The sequence below is a fragment of the Salmo salar genome, chromosome ssa11 (genome assembly GCF_905237065.1).
Source record: "Salmo salar chromosome ssa11, Ssal_v3.1, whole genome shotgun sequence".
In the NCBI taxonomy this organism is placed as follows: domain Eukaryota; kingdom Metazoa; phylum Chordata; class Actinopteri; order Salmoniformes; family Salmonidae; genus Salmo; species Salmo salar.
Window position 1 is genome coordinate 46755548 of NC_059452.1, and position 15668 is coordinate 46771215.

At 40.3% G+C, this 15668-nt stretch overlaps 1 protein-coding gene across 10 annotated transcripts in view; it reads left to right on the forward strand.

Moving 5' to 3' along the window:
- The window catches only part of LOC106562848 (C-myc promoter-binding protein), a 323735-nt gene that overhangs the window by 173179 nt on the left and 134888 nt on the right, over positions 1-15668 (forward strand). The gene's annotated exons all lie outside the window — the stretch shown is intronic.

Sequence of the window (15668 nt, forward strand, 5' to 3'; positions counted from 1 at the left end):
TTCTGTACTAGACTATACCCCCTGACTGAAGGCTGTTCTGTACTAGACTATACCCCCTGACTGAAGGCAGTTCTGTACTAGACTATACCCCCTGACTGAAGGCTGTTCTGTACTAGACTATACCCCCTGACCGAAGGCTGTTCTGTACTAGACTATACCCCCCTGACCGAAGGCTGTTCTGTACTTGACTATACCCCCTGACTGAAGGCTGTTCTGTACTAGACTATACCCCCTGACTGAAGGCTGTTCTGTACTAGACTATACCCCCTGACTGAAGGCTGTTCTCTACTAGGCTATACCCCCTGACTGAAGGCTGTTCTGTACTAGACTATACCCCTGACTGAAGGCTGTTCTGTACTAGACTATACCCCCTGACTGAAGGCTGTTCTGTACTAGACTATACCCCCTGACTGAAGGCTGTTCTGTACTAGACTATACCCCCTGACTGAAGGCTGTTCTGTACTAGACTATACCCCCTGACTGAAGGCTGTTCTGTACTAGACTATACCCCCTGACTGAAGGCTGTTCTGTACTAGACTATACCCCCTGACTGAAGGCTGTTCTGTACTAGACTATACCCCCTGACTGAAGGCTGTTCTGTACTAGACTATACCCCCTGACTGAAGGCTGTTCTGTACTAGACTATACCCCCTGACTGAAGGCTGTTCTGTACTAGACTATACCCCTGACTGAAGGCTGTTCTGTACTAGACTATACCCCCTGACTGAAGGCTGTTCTGTACTAGACTACACCCCTGACTGAAGGCTGTTCTGTACTAGACTATACCCCCTGACTGAAGGCTGTTCTGTACTAGACTATACCCCTGACTGAAGGCTGTTCTGTACTAGACTATACCCCCTGACTGAAGGCTGTTCTGTACTAGACTATACCCCCTGACTGAAGGCTGTTCTGTACTAGACTATACCCCCTGACTGAAGGCTGTTCTGTACTAGACTATACCCCCTGACTGAAGGCTGTTCTTTACTAGACTATACCCCCTGACTGAAGGCTGTTCTGTACTAGACTATACCCCCTGACTGAAGGCTGTTCTGTACTAGACTATACCCCTGACTGAAGGCTGTTCTGTACTAGACTATACCCCCTGACTGAAGGCTGTTCTGTACTAGACTATACCCCCTGACTGAAGGCTGTTCTGTACTAGACTATACCCCCTGACTGAAGGCTGTTCTGTACTAGACTATACCCCCTGACTGAAGGCTGTTCTGTACTAGACTATACCCCCTGACTGAAGGCTGTTCTGTACTAGACTATACCCCCTGACTGAAGGCAGTTCTGTACTAGGCTATACCCCCTGACTGAAGGCTGTTCTGTACTAGACTATACCCCCTGACTGAAGGCTGTTCTGTACTAGACTATACCCCTCGACTGAAGGCAGTTCTGTACTAGACTATACCCCCTGACTGAATGCAGTTCTGTACTAGACTATACCCCCTGACTGAAGGCTGTTCTATACTAGACTATACTCCCTGACCGAAGGCTGTTCTGTACTAGACTATACCCCCTGACTGAAGGCTGTTCTGTACTTGACTATACCCCCTGACTGAAGTCTGTTCTGTACTAGACTATACCCCCTGACTGAAGGCTGTTCTGTACTAGACTATACCCCTGACTGAAGGCTGTTCTCTACTAGGCTATACCCCCTGACTGAAGGCTGTTCTGTACTAGACTATACCCCCTGACTGAAGGCTGTTCTGTACTAGACTATACCCCTGACTGAAGGCTGTTCTATACTAGACTATACCCCCTGACTGAAGGCTGTTCTGTACTAGACTATACCCCCTGACTGAAGGCTGTTCTGTACTAGACTATACCCCCTGACTGAAGGCTGTTCTGTACTAGACTATACCCCCTGACTGAAGGCTGTTCTGTACTAGACTATACCCCCTGACTGAAGGCTGTTCTGTACTAGACTATACCCCCTGACTGAAGGCTGTTCTGTACTAGACTATACCCCCTGACTGAAGGCTGTTCTGTACTAGACTATACCCCCTGACTGAAGGCTGTTCTGTACTAGACTATACCCCCTGACTGAAGGCTGTTCTGTACTAGACTATACCCCCTGACTGAAGGCTGTTCTGTACTAGACTATACCCCCTGACTGAAGGCTGTTCTGTACTAGACTATACCCCTGACTGAAGGCTGTTCTGTACTAGACTATACCCCCTGACTGAAGGCTGTTCTGTACTAGACTATACCCCCTGACTGAAGGCTGTTCTGTACTAGACTACACCCCTGACTGAAGGCTGTTCTGTACTAGACTATACCCCCTGACTGAAGGCTGTTCTGTACTAGACTATACCCCTGACTGAAGGCTGTTCTGTACTAGACTATACCCCCTGACTGAAGGCTGTTCTGTACTAGACTATACCCCCTGACTGAAGGCTGTTCTGTACTAGACTATCCCCCTGACTGAAGGCTGTTCTGTACTAGACTATACCCCCTGACTGAAGGCTGTTCTTTACTAGACTATACCCCCTGACTGAAGGCTGTTCTGTACTAGACTATACCCCCTGACTGAAGGCTGTTCTGTACTAGACTATACCCCCTGACTGAAGGCTGTTCTGTACTAGACTATACCCCTGACTGAAGGCTGTTCTGTACTAGACTATACCCCCTGACTGAAGGCTGTTCTGTACTAGACTATACCCCCTGACTGAAGGCTGTTCTGTACTAGACTATACCCCCTGACTGAAGGCTGTTCTGTACTAGACTATACCCCCTGACTGAAGGCTGTTCTGTACTAGACTATACCCCCTGACTGAAGGCTGTTCTGTACTAGGCTATACCCCCTGACTGAAGGCTGTTCTGTACTAGACTATACCCCCTGACTGAAGGCTGTTCTGTACTAGACTATACCCCTCGACTGAAGGCAGTTCTGTACTAGACTATACCCCCTGACTGAAGGCAGTTCTGTACTAGACTATACCCCCTGACTGAAGGCTGTTCTGTACTAGACTATACCCCCTGACCGAAGGCTGTTCTGTACTAGACTATACCCCTGACTGAAGGCTGTTCTGTACTTGACTATACCCCCCTGACTGAAGGCTGTTCTGTACTAGACTATACCCCCTGACTGAAGGCTGTTCTGTACTAGACTATACCCCCTGACTGAAGGTTGTTCTCTACTAGGCTATACCCCCTGACTGAAGGCTGTTCTGTACTAGACTATACCCCCTGACTGAAGGCTGTTCTGTACTAGACTATACCCCCTGACTGAAGGCTGTTCTGTACTAGACTATACCCCCTGACTGAAGGCTGTTCTGTACTAGACTATACCCCCTGACTGAAGGCTGTTCTGTACTAGACTATACCCCCCTGACTGAAGGCTGTTCTGTACTAGACTATACCCCCCTGACTGAAGGCTGTTCTGTACTAGACTATACCCCCTGACTGAAGGCTGTTCTGTACTAGACTATACCCCCTGACTGAAGGCTGTTCTGTACTAGACTATACCCCCTGACTGAAGGCTGTTCTGTACTAGACTATACCCCCTGACTGAAGGCTGTTCTGTACTAGACTATACCCCCTGACTGAAGGCTGTTCTGTACTAGACTATACCCCCTGACTGAAGGCTGTTCTGTACTAGACTATACCCCTGACTGAAGGCTGTTCTGTACTAGACTATACCCCCTGACTGAAGGCTGTTCTGTACTAGACTATACCCCCTGACTGAAGGCTGTTCTGTACTAGACTATACCCCCTGACTGAAGGCTGTTCTGTACTAGACTATACCCCCTGACTGAAGGCTGTTCTGTACTAGACTATACCCCCTGACTGAAGGCTGTTCTGTACTAGACTACACCCCCTGACTGAAGGCTGTTCTGTACTAGACTATACCCCTGACTGAAGGCTGTTCTGTACTAGACTATACCCCCTGACTGAAGGCTGTTCTGTACTAGACTATACCCCCTGACTGAAGGCTGTTCTATACTAGACTATACCCCTGACTGAAGGCTGTTCTGTACTAGACTATCCCCCCTGACTGAAGGCTGTTCTGTACTAGACTATACCCCCTGACTGAAGGCTGTTCTGTACTAGACTATACCCCCCTGACTGAAGGCTGTTCTGTACTAGACTATACCCCTGACTGAAGGCTGTTCTGTACTAGACTATACCCCCTGACTGAAGGCTGTTCTGTACTAGACTATACCCCCTGACTGAAGGCTGTTCTGTACTAGACTATACCCCCTGACTGAAGGCTGTTCTGTACTAGACTATACCCCCTGACTGAAGGCTGTTCTGTACTAGACTATACCCCCTGACTGAAGGCTGTTCTGTACTAGACTATACCCCCTGACTGAAGGCTGTTCTGTACTAGACTATACCCCCTGACTGAAGGCTGTTCTGTACTAGACTATACCCCCTGACTGAAGGCTGTTCTGTACTAGACTATACCCCCTGACTGAAGGCTGTTCTGTACTAGACTATACCCCCTGACTGAAGGCTGTTCTGTACTAGACTATACCCCCTGACTGAAGGCTGTTCTGTACTAGACTATACCCCCTGACTGAAGGCTGTTCTGTACTAGACTATACCCCCTGACTGAAGGCTGTTCTGTACTAGACTATACCCCCTGACTGAAGGCTGTTCTGTACTAGACTATACCCCCTGACTGAAGGCTGTTCTGTACTAGACTATACCCCCTGACTGAAGGCTGTTCTGTACTAGACTATACCCCCTGACTGAAGGCTGTTCTGTACTAGACTATACCCCCTGACTGAAGGCTGTTCTGTACTAGACTATACCCCCTGACTGAAGGCTGTTCTGTACTAGACTATACCCCCTGACTGAAGGCTGTTCTGTACTAGACTATACCCCTGACTGAAGGCTGTTCTGTACTAGACTATACCCCCTGACTGAAGGCTGTTCTGTACTAGACTATACCCCCTGACTGAAGGCTGTTCTGTACTAGACTATACCCCCTGACTGAAGGCTGTTCTGTACTAGACTATACCCCTGACTGAAGGCTGTTCTGTACTAGACTATACCCCCTGACTGAAGGCTGTTCTGTACTAGACTATACCCCCCTGACTGAAGGCTGTTCTGTACTAGACTATACCCCCTGACTGAAGGCTGTTCTGTACTAGACTATACCCCCTGACTGAAGGCTGTTCTGTACTAGACTATACCCCCTGACTGAAGGCTGTTCTGTACTAGACTATACCCCCCTGACTGAAGGCTGTTCTGTACTAGACTATACCCCCTGACTGAAGGCTGTTCTGTACTAGACTATACCCCCTGACTGAAGGCTGTTCTGTACTAGACTATACCCCCTGACTGAAGGCTGTTCTGTACTAGACTATACCCCCTGACTGAAGGCTGTTCTGTACTAGACTATACCCCCTGACTGAAGGCTGTTCTGTACTAGACTATACCCCCTGACTGAAGGCTGTTCTGTACTAGACTATACCCCCTGACTGAAGGCTGTTCTGTACTAGACTATACCCCTGACTGAAGGCTGTTCTGTACTAGACTATACCCCCTGACTGAAGGCTGTTCTGTACTAGACTATACCCCCTGACTGAAGGCTGTTCTGTACTAGACTATACCCCCTGACTGAAGGCTGTTCTGTACTAGACTATACCCCCTGACTGAAGGCTGTTCTGTACTAGACTATACCCCCTGACTGAAGGCTGTTCTGTACTAGACTATACCCCCTGACTGAAGGCTGTTCTGTACTAGACTATACCCCCTGACTGAAGGCTGTTCTGTACTAGACTATACCCCCTGACTGAAGGCTGTTCTGTACTAGACTATACCCCCTGACTGAAGGCTGTTCTGTACTAGACTATACCCCCTGACTGAAGGCTGTTCTGTACTAGACTATACCCCCTGACTGAAGGCTGTTCTGTACTAGACTATACCCCCTGACTGAAGGCTGTTCTGTACTAGACTATACCCCCTGACTGAAGGCTGTTCTGTACTAGACTATACCCCCTGACTGAAGGCTGTTCTGTACTAGACTATACCCCCTGACTGAAGGCTGTTCTGTACTAGACTATACCCCTGACTGAAGGCTGTTCTGTACTAGACTATACCCCCTGACTGAAGGCTGTTCTGTACTAGACTATACCCCCTGACTGAAGGCTGTTCTGTACTAGACTATACCCCTGACTGAAGGCTGTTCTGTACTAGACTATACCCCCTGACTGAAGGCTGTTCTGTACTAGACTATACCCCTGACTGAAGGCTGTTCTGTACTAGACTATACCCCCTGACTGAAGGCTGTTCTGTACTAGACTATACCCCCTGACTGAAGGCTGTTCTGTACTAGACTATACCCCCTGACTGAAGGCTGTTCTGTACTAGACTATACCCCCTGACTGAAGGCTGTTCTGTACTAGACTATACCCCCTGACTGAAGGCTGTTCTGTACTAGACTATACCCCCTGACTGAAGGCTGTTCTGTACTAGACTATACCCCCCTGACTGAAGGCTGTTCTGTACTAGACTATACCCCCTGACTGAAGGCTGTTCTGTACTAGACTATACCCCCTGACTGAAGGCTGTTCTGTACTAGACTATACCCCTGACTGAAGGCTGTTCTGTACTAGACTATACCCCCTGACTGAAGGCTGTTCTGTACTAGACTATACCCCCTGACTGAAGGCTGTTCTGTACTAGACTATACCCCCTGACTGAAGGCTGTTCTGTACTAGACTATACCCCCTGACTGAAGGCTGTTCTGTACTAGACTATACCCCCTGACTGAAGGCTGTTCTGTACTAGACTATACCCCCCTGACTGAAGGCTGTTCTGTACTAGACTATACCCCTGACTGAAGGCTGTTCTGTACTAGACTATACCCCCCTGACTGAAGGCTGTTCTGTACTAGACTATACCCCCTGACTGAAGGCTGTTCTGTACTAGACTATACCCCCTGACTGAAGGCTGTTCTGTACTAGACTATACCCCCTGACTGAAGGCTGTTCTGTACTAGACTATACCCCCTGACTGAAGGCTGTTCTGTACTAGACTATACCCCCTGACTGAAGGCTGTTCTGTACTAGACTATACCCCCTGACTGAAGGCTGTTCTGTACTAGACTATACCTCCTGACTGAAGGCTGTTCTGTACTAGACTATACCTCCTGACTGAAGGCTGTTCTGTGCTAGACTATACCCCCTGACTGAAGGCTGTTCTGTACTAGACTATATCCCCTGACTGAAGGCTGTTCTGTACTAGACTATACCCCCTGACTGAAGGCTGTTCTCTACTAGACTATACCCCCTGACTGAAGGCTATTCTGTACTAGACTATACCCCCTGACTGAAGGCTGTTCTGTACTAGACTATACCCCCTGACTGAAGGCTGTTCTGTACTAGACTATACCCCCTGACTGAAGGCTGTTCTGTACGAGACTATACCCCCTGACTGAAGGCTGTTCTCTACTAGGCTATACCCCCTGACTGAAGGCTGTTCTGTACTAGACTATACCCCCTGACTGAAGGCTGTTCTGTACTAGACTATACCCCCTGACTGAAGGCTGTTCTGTACGAGACTATACCCCCTGACTGAAGGCTGTTCTGTACGAGACTATACCCCCTGACTGAAGGCTATTCTGTACTAGACTATACCCCCTGACTGAAGGCTGTTCTGTACTAGACTATACCCCCTGACTGAAGGCTGTTCTGTACTAGACTATACCCCCTGACTGAAGGCTGTTCTGTACTAGACTATACCCCCTGACTGAAGGCTGTTCTATACTAGACTATACCCCCTTCTGGGAACAGTTAGAAAATGACCTAAATACAGTAGGAGATCAGAAAAGCCTTTTGGCTGTGATCCAGACTGTATATTATGATGTTATGTGATCTGTCTCTACGAGCATAATACTGGGTTTCCAGGATTCAAACTGCTCTGTGTTTGTCTCTAGGATTATGCTAGATTTAGAATGTGTAGAGAGAGAAGGTAAAAACACAGAGAGCTGGTACAAGGTCAGATGTAGACAGAGAGGGTAAAGACAGAGAGAAGGTAACCCAGCTGGTACAAGGTCAGATGTAGACAGAGAGGGTAAAGACAGAGAGAAGGTAACCCAGCTGGTACAAGGTCAGATGTAGACAGAGAGGGTAAAGACAGAGAGAAGGTAACCCAGCTGGTACAAGGTCAGATGTAGACAGAGAGGGTAAAGACAGAGAGAAGGTAACCCAGCTGGTACAAGGTCAGATGTAGACAGAGAGGGTAAAGACAGAGAGAAGGTAACCCAGCTGGTACAAGGTCAGATGTAGACAGAGAGGGTAAAGACAGAGAGAAGGTAACCCAGCTGGTACAAGGTCAGATGTAGACAGAGAGGGTAAAGACAGAGAGAAGGTAACCTAGCTGGTACAAGGTCAGATGTAGACAGAGAGGGTAAAGACAGAGAGAAGGTAACCCAGCTGGTACAAGGTCAGATGTAGACAGAGAGGGTAAAGACAGAGGGAGGGTAACCTAGCTGGTACAAGGTCAGATGTAGACAGAGAGGGTAAAGACAGAGAGAAGGTAACCCAGCTGGTACAAGGTCAGATGTAGACAGAGAGGGTAAAGACAGAGAGAAGGTAACCCAGCTGGTACAAGGTCAGATGTAGACAGAGAGGGTAAAGACAGAGAGAAGGTAACCCAGCTGGTACAAGGTCAGATGTAGACAGAGAGGGTAAAGACAGAGAGAAGGTAACCCAGCTGGTACAAGGTCAGATGTAGACAGAGAGGGTAAAGACAGAGGGAGGGTAACCTAGCTGGTACAAGGTCAGATATATTTATTGCTTTTTAAATGTTCAGGGATTTTTCTGCATAGAAAATGATTGGGCGGGCCTCTTAACTCCAAAGAGGGGCTCCTTGCCAAGCCCCCGGCCACGCCCACCACCGAAGTCCCTTTTTGATCCGGAGAAAACCCTGATTCTTATTGAAGTTTCACTGAGAAGCACGATGGTTAATGGTTGATTATGGTGCACTAGATACAAGAATTACAATACTAACTCTGTGTAGTTCATGTATGTTTTCCAGTCAGAGTATGAGCGGTCGGAAATCCGTCTCCTCGCTCACAGAGCACCGCTCCACGTCCTTTCCAACCGCTCTGCTAAAAACCGCTCCTCGCTCACAGGAAGAAAAAAAACTAGCTGCTCCAAATTCCCTCCATTCATTATAATCACCATTTAACCAACACCCATCTATTGTTGTGACTACCTGGACCTACCATTTAACCAACACCCATCTATTGTTGTGACTACCTGGACCTACCATTTAACCAACACCCATCTATTGTTGTGACTACCTGGACCTACCATTTAACCAACACCCATCTATTGTTGTGACTACCTGGACCTACCATTTAACCAACACCCATCTATTGTTGTGACTACCTGGACCTACCATTTAACCAACACCCATCTATTGTTGTAACTACCTGGACCTACCATTTAACCAACACCCATCTTTTGTTGTGACTACCTGGACCTACTGTTTAGTTTTGAAGTGTTGAAACCAAACCATATGATTTGAATGAAATGTATTTTAATAAACAACATGAAAAGGTGACTGAGAAGCGCTAATCATTTCAAATAGGCTACATGTAATATTAAACAGTATATAAACACTCTGAATAGGCTACATGTCATATTAAACACCATATAAACACTCTGAATAGGCTACATGTCATATTAAACAGTATATAAACACTCTGAATAGGCTACATGTCATATTAAACAGCATATAAACACTCTGAATAGGCTACATGTCATATTAAACAGTATATAAACACTCTGAATAGGATACATGTCATATTAAACAGCATATAAACACTCTGAATAGGATACATGTCATATTAAACACCATATAAACACTCTGAATAGGCTACATGTCATATTAAACAGTATATAAACACTCTGAATAGGCTACATGTCATATTAAACAGCATATAAACACTCTGAATAGGCTACATGTCATATTAAACAGTATATAAACACTCTGAATGGGATACATGTCATATTAAACAGCATATAAACACTCTGAATAGGATACATGTCATATTAAACACCATATAAACACTCTGAATAGGCTACATGTCATATTAAACAGTATATAAACACTCTGAATAGGATACATGTCATATTAAACAGTATATAAACACTCTGAATAGGATACATGTCATATTAAACAGCATATAAACACTCTGAATAGGATACATGTCATATTAAACACCATATAAACACTCTGAATAGGATATATGTCATATTAAACAGTATATAAACACTCTGAATAGGATACATGTCATATTAAACAGCATATAAACACTCTGAATAGGATACATGTCATATTAAACACTCTGAATAGGATACATGTCATATTAAACAGTATATAAACACTCTGAATAGGATACATGTCATATTAAACAGTATATAAACACTCTGAATAGGATACATGTCATATTAAACAGCATATAAACACTCTGAATAGGATACATGTCATATTAAACACTCTGAATAGGATACATGTCATATTAAACAGTATATAAACACTCTGAATAGGATACATGTCATATTAAACAGTATATAAACACTCTGAATAGGATACATGTCATATTAAACAGTATATAAACACTCTGAATAGGATACATGTCATATTAAACAGCATATAAACACTCTGAATAGGATACATGTCATATTAAACAGCATATAAACACTCTGACTAGGATACATGTCATATTAAACAGCATATAAACACTCTGAATAGGCTACATGTCATATTAAACAGTATATAAACACTCTGAATAGGATACATGTCATATTAAACAGTATATAAACACTCTGAATAGGCTACATGTCATATTAAACAGTATATAAACACTCTGAATAGGATACATGTCATATTAAACAGCATATAAACACTCTGAATAGGATACATGTCATATTAAACAGTATATAAACACTCTGAATAGGATACATGTCATATTAAACACCATATAAACACTCTGAATAGGATACATGTCATATTAAACAGTATATAAACACTCTGAATAGGATACATGTCATATTAAACACCATATAAACACTCTGAATAGGATACATGTCATATTAAACAGTATATAAACACTCTGAATAGGATACATGTCATATTAAACAGTATATAAACACTCTGAATAGGATACATGTCATATTAAACAGTATATAAACACTCTGAATAGGATACATGTCATATTAAACAGTATATAAACAGTATATAAACACTCTGAATAGGATACATGTCATATTAAACACCATATAAACAATCTGAATAGGATACATGTCATATTAAACACTCTGAATAGGATACATGTCATATTAAACAGCATATAAACACTCTGAATAGGATACATGTCATATTAAACACCATATAAACACTCTGAATAGGATACATGTCATATTAAACAGTATATAAACACTCTGAATAGGATACATGTCATATTAAACACCATATAAACACTCTGAATAGGATACATGTCATATTAAACAACATATAAACACTCTGAATAGGATACATGTCATATTAAACAGTATATAAACAGTATATAAACACTCTGAATAGGATACATTTCATATTAAACAGTATATAAACAGTATATAAACACTCTGAATAGGATACATGTCATATTAAACAGTATATATACAGTATATAAACACTCTGAATAGGATACATGTCATATTAAACAGTATATAAACACTCTGAATAGGATACATGTCATATTACACACCATATAAACACTCTGAATAGGATACATGTCATATTAAACACTCTGAATAGGATACATGTCATATTAAACAGTATATAAACACTCTGAATAGGATACATGTCATATTAAACACTCTGAATAGGATACATGTCATATTAAACAGTATATAAACACTCTGAATAGGTTACATGTCATATTAAACACCATATAAACACTCTGAATAGGCTACATGTCATATTAAACAGCATATAAACACTCTGAATAGGATACATGTCATATTAAACAGTATATAAACACTCTGAATAGGATACATGTCATATTAAACACCATATAAACACTCTGAATAGGATACATGTCATATTAAACACTCTGAATAGGATACATGTCATATTAAACACTCTGAATAGGATACATGTCATATTAAACAGCATATAAACACTCTGAATTGGATACATGTCATATTAAACAGTATTTTAACACTCTGAATAGGATACATGTCATATTAAACACCATATAAACACTCTGAAGAGGATACATGTCATATTAAACACCATATAAACTCTCTGAATAGGATACATGTCATATTAAACACCATATAAACACTCTGAATAGGATACATGTCATATTAAACAGTATATAAACACTCTGAATAGGCTACATGTCATATTAAACACCATATAAACACTCTGAATAGGATACATGTCATATTAAACAGCATATAAACACTCTGAATAGGCTACATGTCATATTAAACGGTATATAAACACTCTGAATAGTTCCTCATATTAAACACCATATAAACACTCTGAATAGGCTACATGTCATATTAAACAGCATATAAACACTCTGAATAGGCTACATGTCATATTCAACACCATATAAACACTCTGAATAGGATACATGTCATATTAAACAGTATATAAACACTCTGAATAGGATACATGTCATATTAAACAGTATATAAACACTCTGAATAGGATACATGTCATATTACACAGCATATAAACACTCTGAATAGGCTACATGTCATATTAAACAGTATATAAACACTCTGAATAGGATACATGTCATATTAAACAGTATATAAACACTCTGAATAGGCTACATGTCATATTAAACAGTATATAAACACTCTGAATAGGATACATGTCATATTAAACAGCATATAAACACTCTGAATAGGATACATGTCATATTAAACAGCATATAAACACTCTGACTAGGATACATGTCATATTAAACAGCATATAAACACTCTGAATAGGCTACATGTCATATTAAACAGTATATAAACACTCTGAATAGGATACATGTCATATTAAACAGTATATAAACACTCTGAATAGGCTACATGTCATATTAAACAGTATATAAACACTCTGAATAGGATACATGTCATATTAAACAGCATATAAACACTCTGAATAGGATACATGTCATATTAAACAGTATATAAACACTCTGAATAGGATACATGTCATATTAAACACCATATAAACACTCTGAATAGGATACATGTCATATTAAACAGTATATAAACACTCTGAATAGGATACATGTCATATTAAACACCATATAAACACTCTGAATAGGATACATGTCATATTAAACAGTATATAAACACTCTGAATAGGATACATGTCATATTAAACAGTATATAAACACTCTGAATAGGATACATGTCATATTAAACAGTATATAAACACTCTGAATAGGATACATGTCATATTAAACAGTATATAAACAGTATATAAACACTCTGAATAGGATACATGTCATATTAAACACCATATAAACAATCTGAATAGGATACATGTCATATTAAACACTCTGAATAGGATACATGTCATATTAAACAGCATATAAACACTCTGAATAGGATACATGTCATATTAAACACCATATAAACACTCTGAATAGGATACATGTCATATTAAACAGTATATAAACACTCTGAATAGGATACATGTCATATTAAACACCATATAAACACTCTGAATAGGATACATGTCATATTAAACAACATATAAACACTCTGAATAGGATACATGTCATATTAAACAGTATATAAACAGTATATAAACACTCTGAATAGGATACATTTCATATTAAACAGTATATAAACAGTATATAAACACTCTGAATAGGATACATGTCATATTAAACAGTATATATACAGTATATAAACACTCTGAATAGGATACATGTCATATTAAACAGTATATAAACACTCTGAATAGGATACATGTCATATTACACACCATATAAACACTCTGAATAGGATACATGTCATATTAAACACTCTGAATAGGATACATGTCATATTAAACAGTATATAAACACTCTGAATAGGATACATGTCATATTAAACACTCTGAATAGGATACATGTCATATTAAACAGTATATAAACAGTCTGAATAGGATACATGTCATATTAAACACCATATAAACACTCTGAATAGGATACATGTCATATTAAACAGTATATAAACACTCTGAATAGGATACATGTCATATTAAACAATATATAAACACTCTGAATAGGATACATGTCATATTAAACAGCATATAAACACTCTGAATAGGTTACATGTCATATTAAACACCATATAAACACTCTGAATAGGCTACATGTCATATTAAACAGCATATAAACACTCTGAATAGGATACATGTCATATTAAACAGTATATAAACACTCTGAATAGGATACATGTCATATTAAACACCATATAAACAATCTGAATAGGATACATGTCATATTAAACACTCTGAATAGGATACATGTCATATTAAACACTCTGAATAGGATACATGTCATATTAAACAGCATATAAACACTCTGAATTGGATACATGTCATATTAAACAGTATTTTAACACTCTGAATAGGATACATGTCATATTAAACACCATATAAACACTCTGAAGAGGATACATGTCATATTAAACACCATATAAACTCTCTGAATAGGATACATGTCATATTAAACACCATATAAACACTCTGAATAGGATACATGTCATATTAAACAGTATATAAACACTCTGAATAGGCTACATGTCATATTAAACACCATATAAACACTCTGAATAGGATACATGTCATATTAAACAGCATATAAACACTCTGAATAGGCTACATGTCATATTAAACGGTATATAAACACTCTGAATAGTTCCTCATATTAAACACCATATAAACACTCTGAATAGGCTACATGTCATATTAAACAGCATATAAACACTCTGAATAGGCTACATGTCATATTCAACACCATATAAACACTCTGAATAGGATACATGTCATATTAAACAGTATATAAACACTCTGAATAGGATACATGTCATATTAAACAGTATATAAACACTCTGAATAGGATACATGTCATATTAAACAGTATATAAACACTCTGAATAGGATACATGTCATATTACACAGCATATAAACACTCTGAATAGGTTACATGTCATATTAAACAGCATATAAACACTCTGAATAGGATACATGTCATATTAAACAGCATATAAACACTCTGAATAGGCTACATGTCATATTAAACAGTATATAAACACTCTGAATAGGATACATGTCATATTAAACACCATATAAACACTCTGAATAGGATACATGTCATATTAAACACCATATAAACACTCTGAATAGGATACATGTCATATTAAACAGTATATAAACACTCTGAATAGGCTACATGTCATATTAAACACCATATAAACACTCTGAATAGGATACATGTCATATTAAACACCATATAAACACTCTGAATAGGATACATGTCATATTAAACACCATATAAACAATCTGAATAGGATACATGTCATATTAAACAGTATATAAACACTCTGAATAGGCTACATGTCATATTAAACAGCATATAAACACTCTGAATAGGATACATGTCATATTAAACAGTATATAAACACTTTAAATAGGTCAGGATCCAG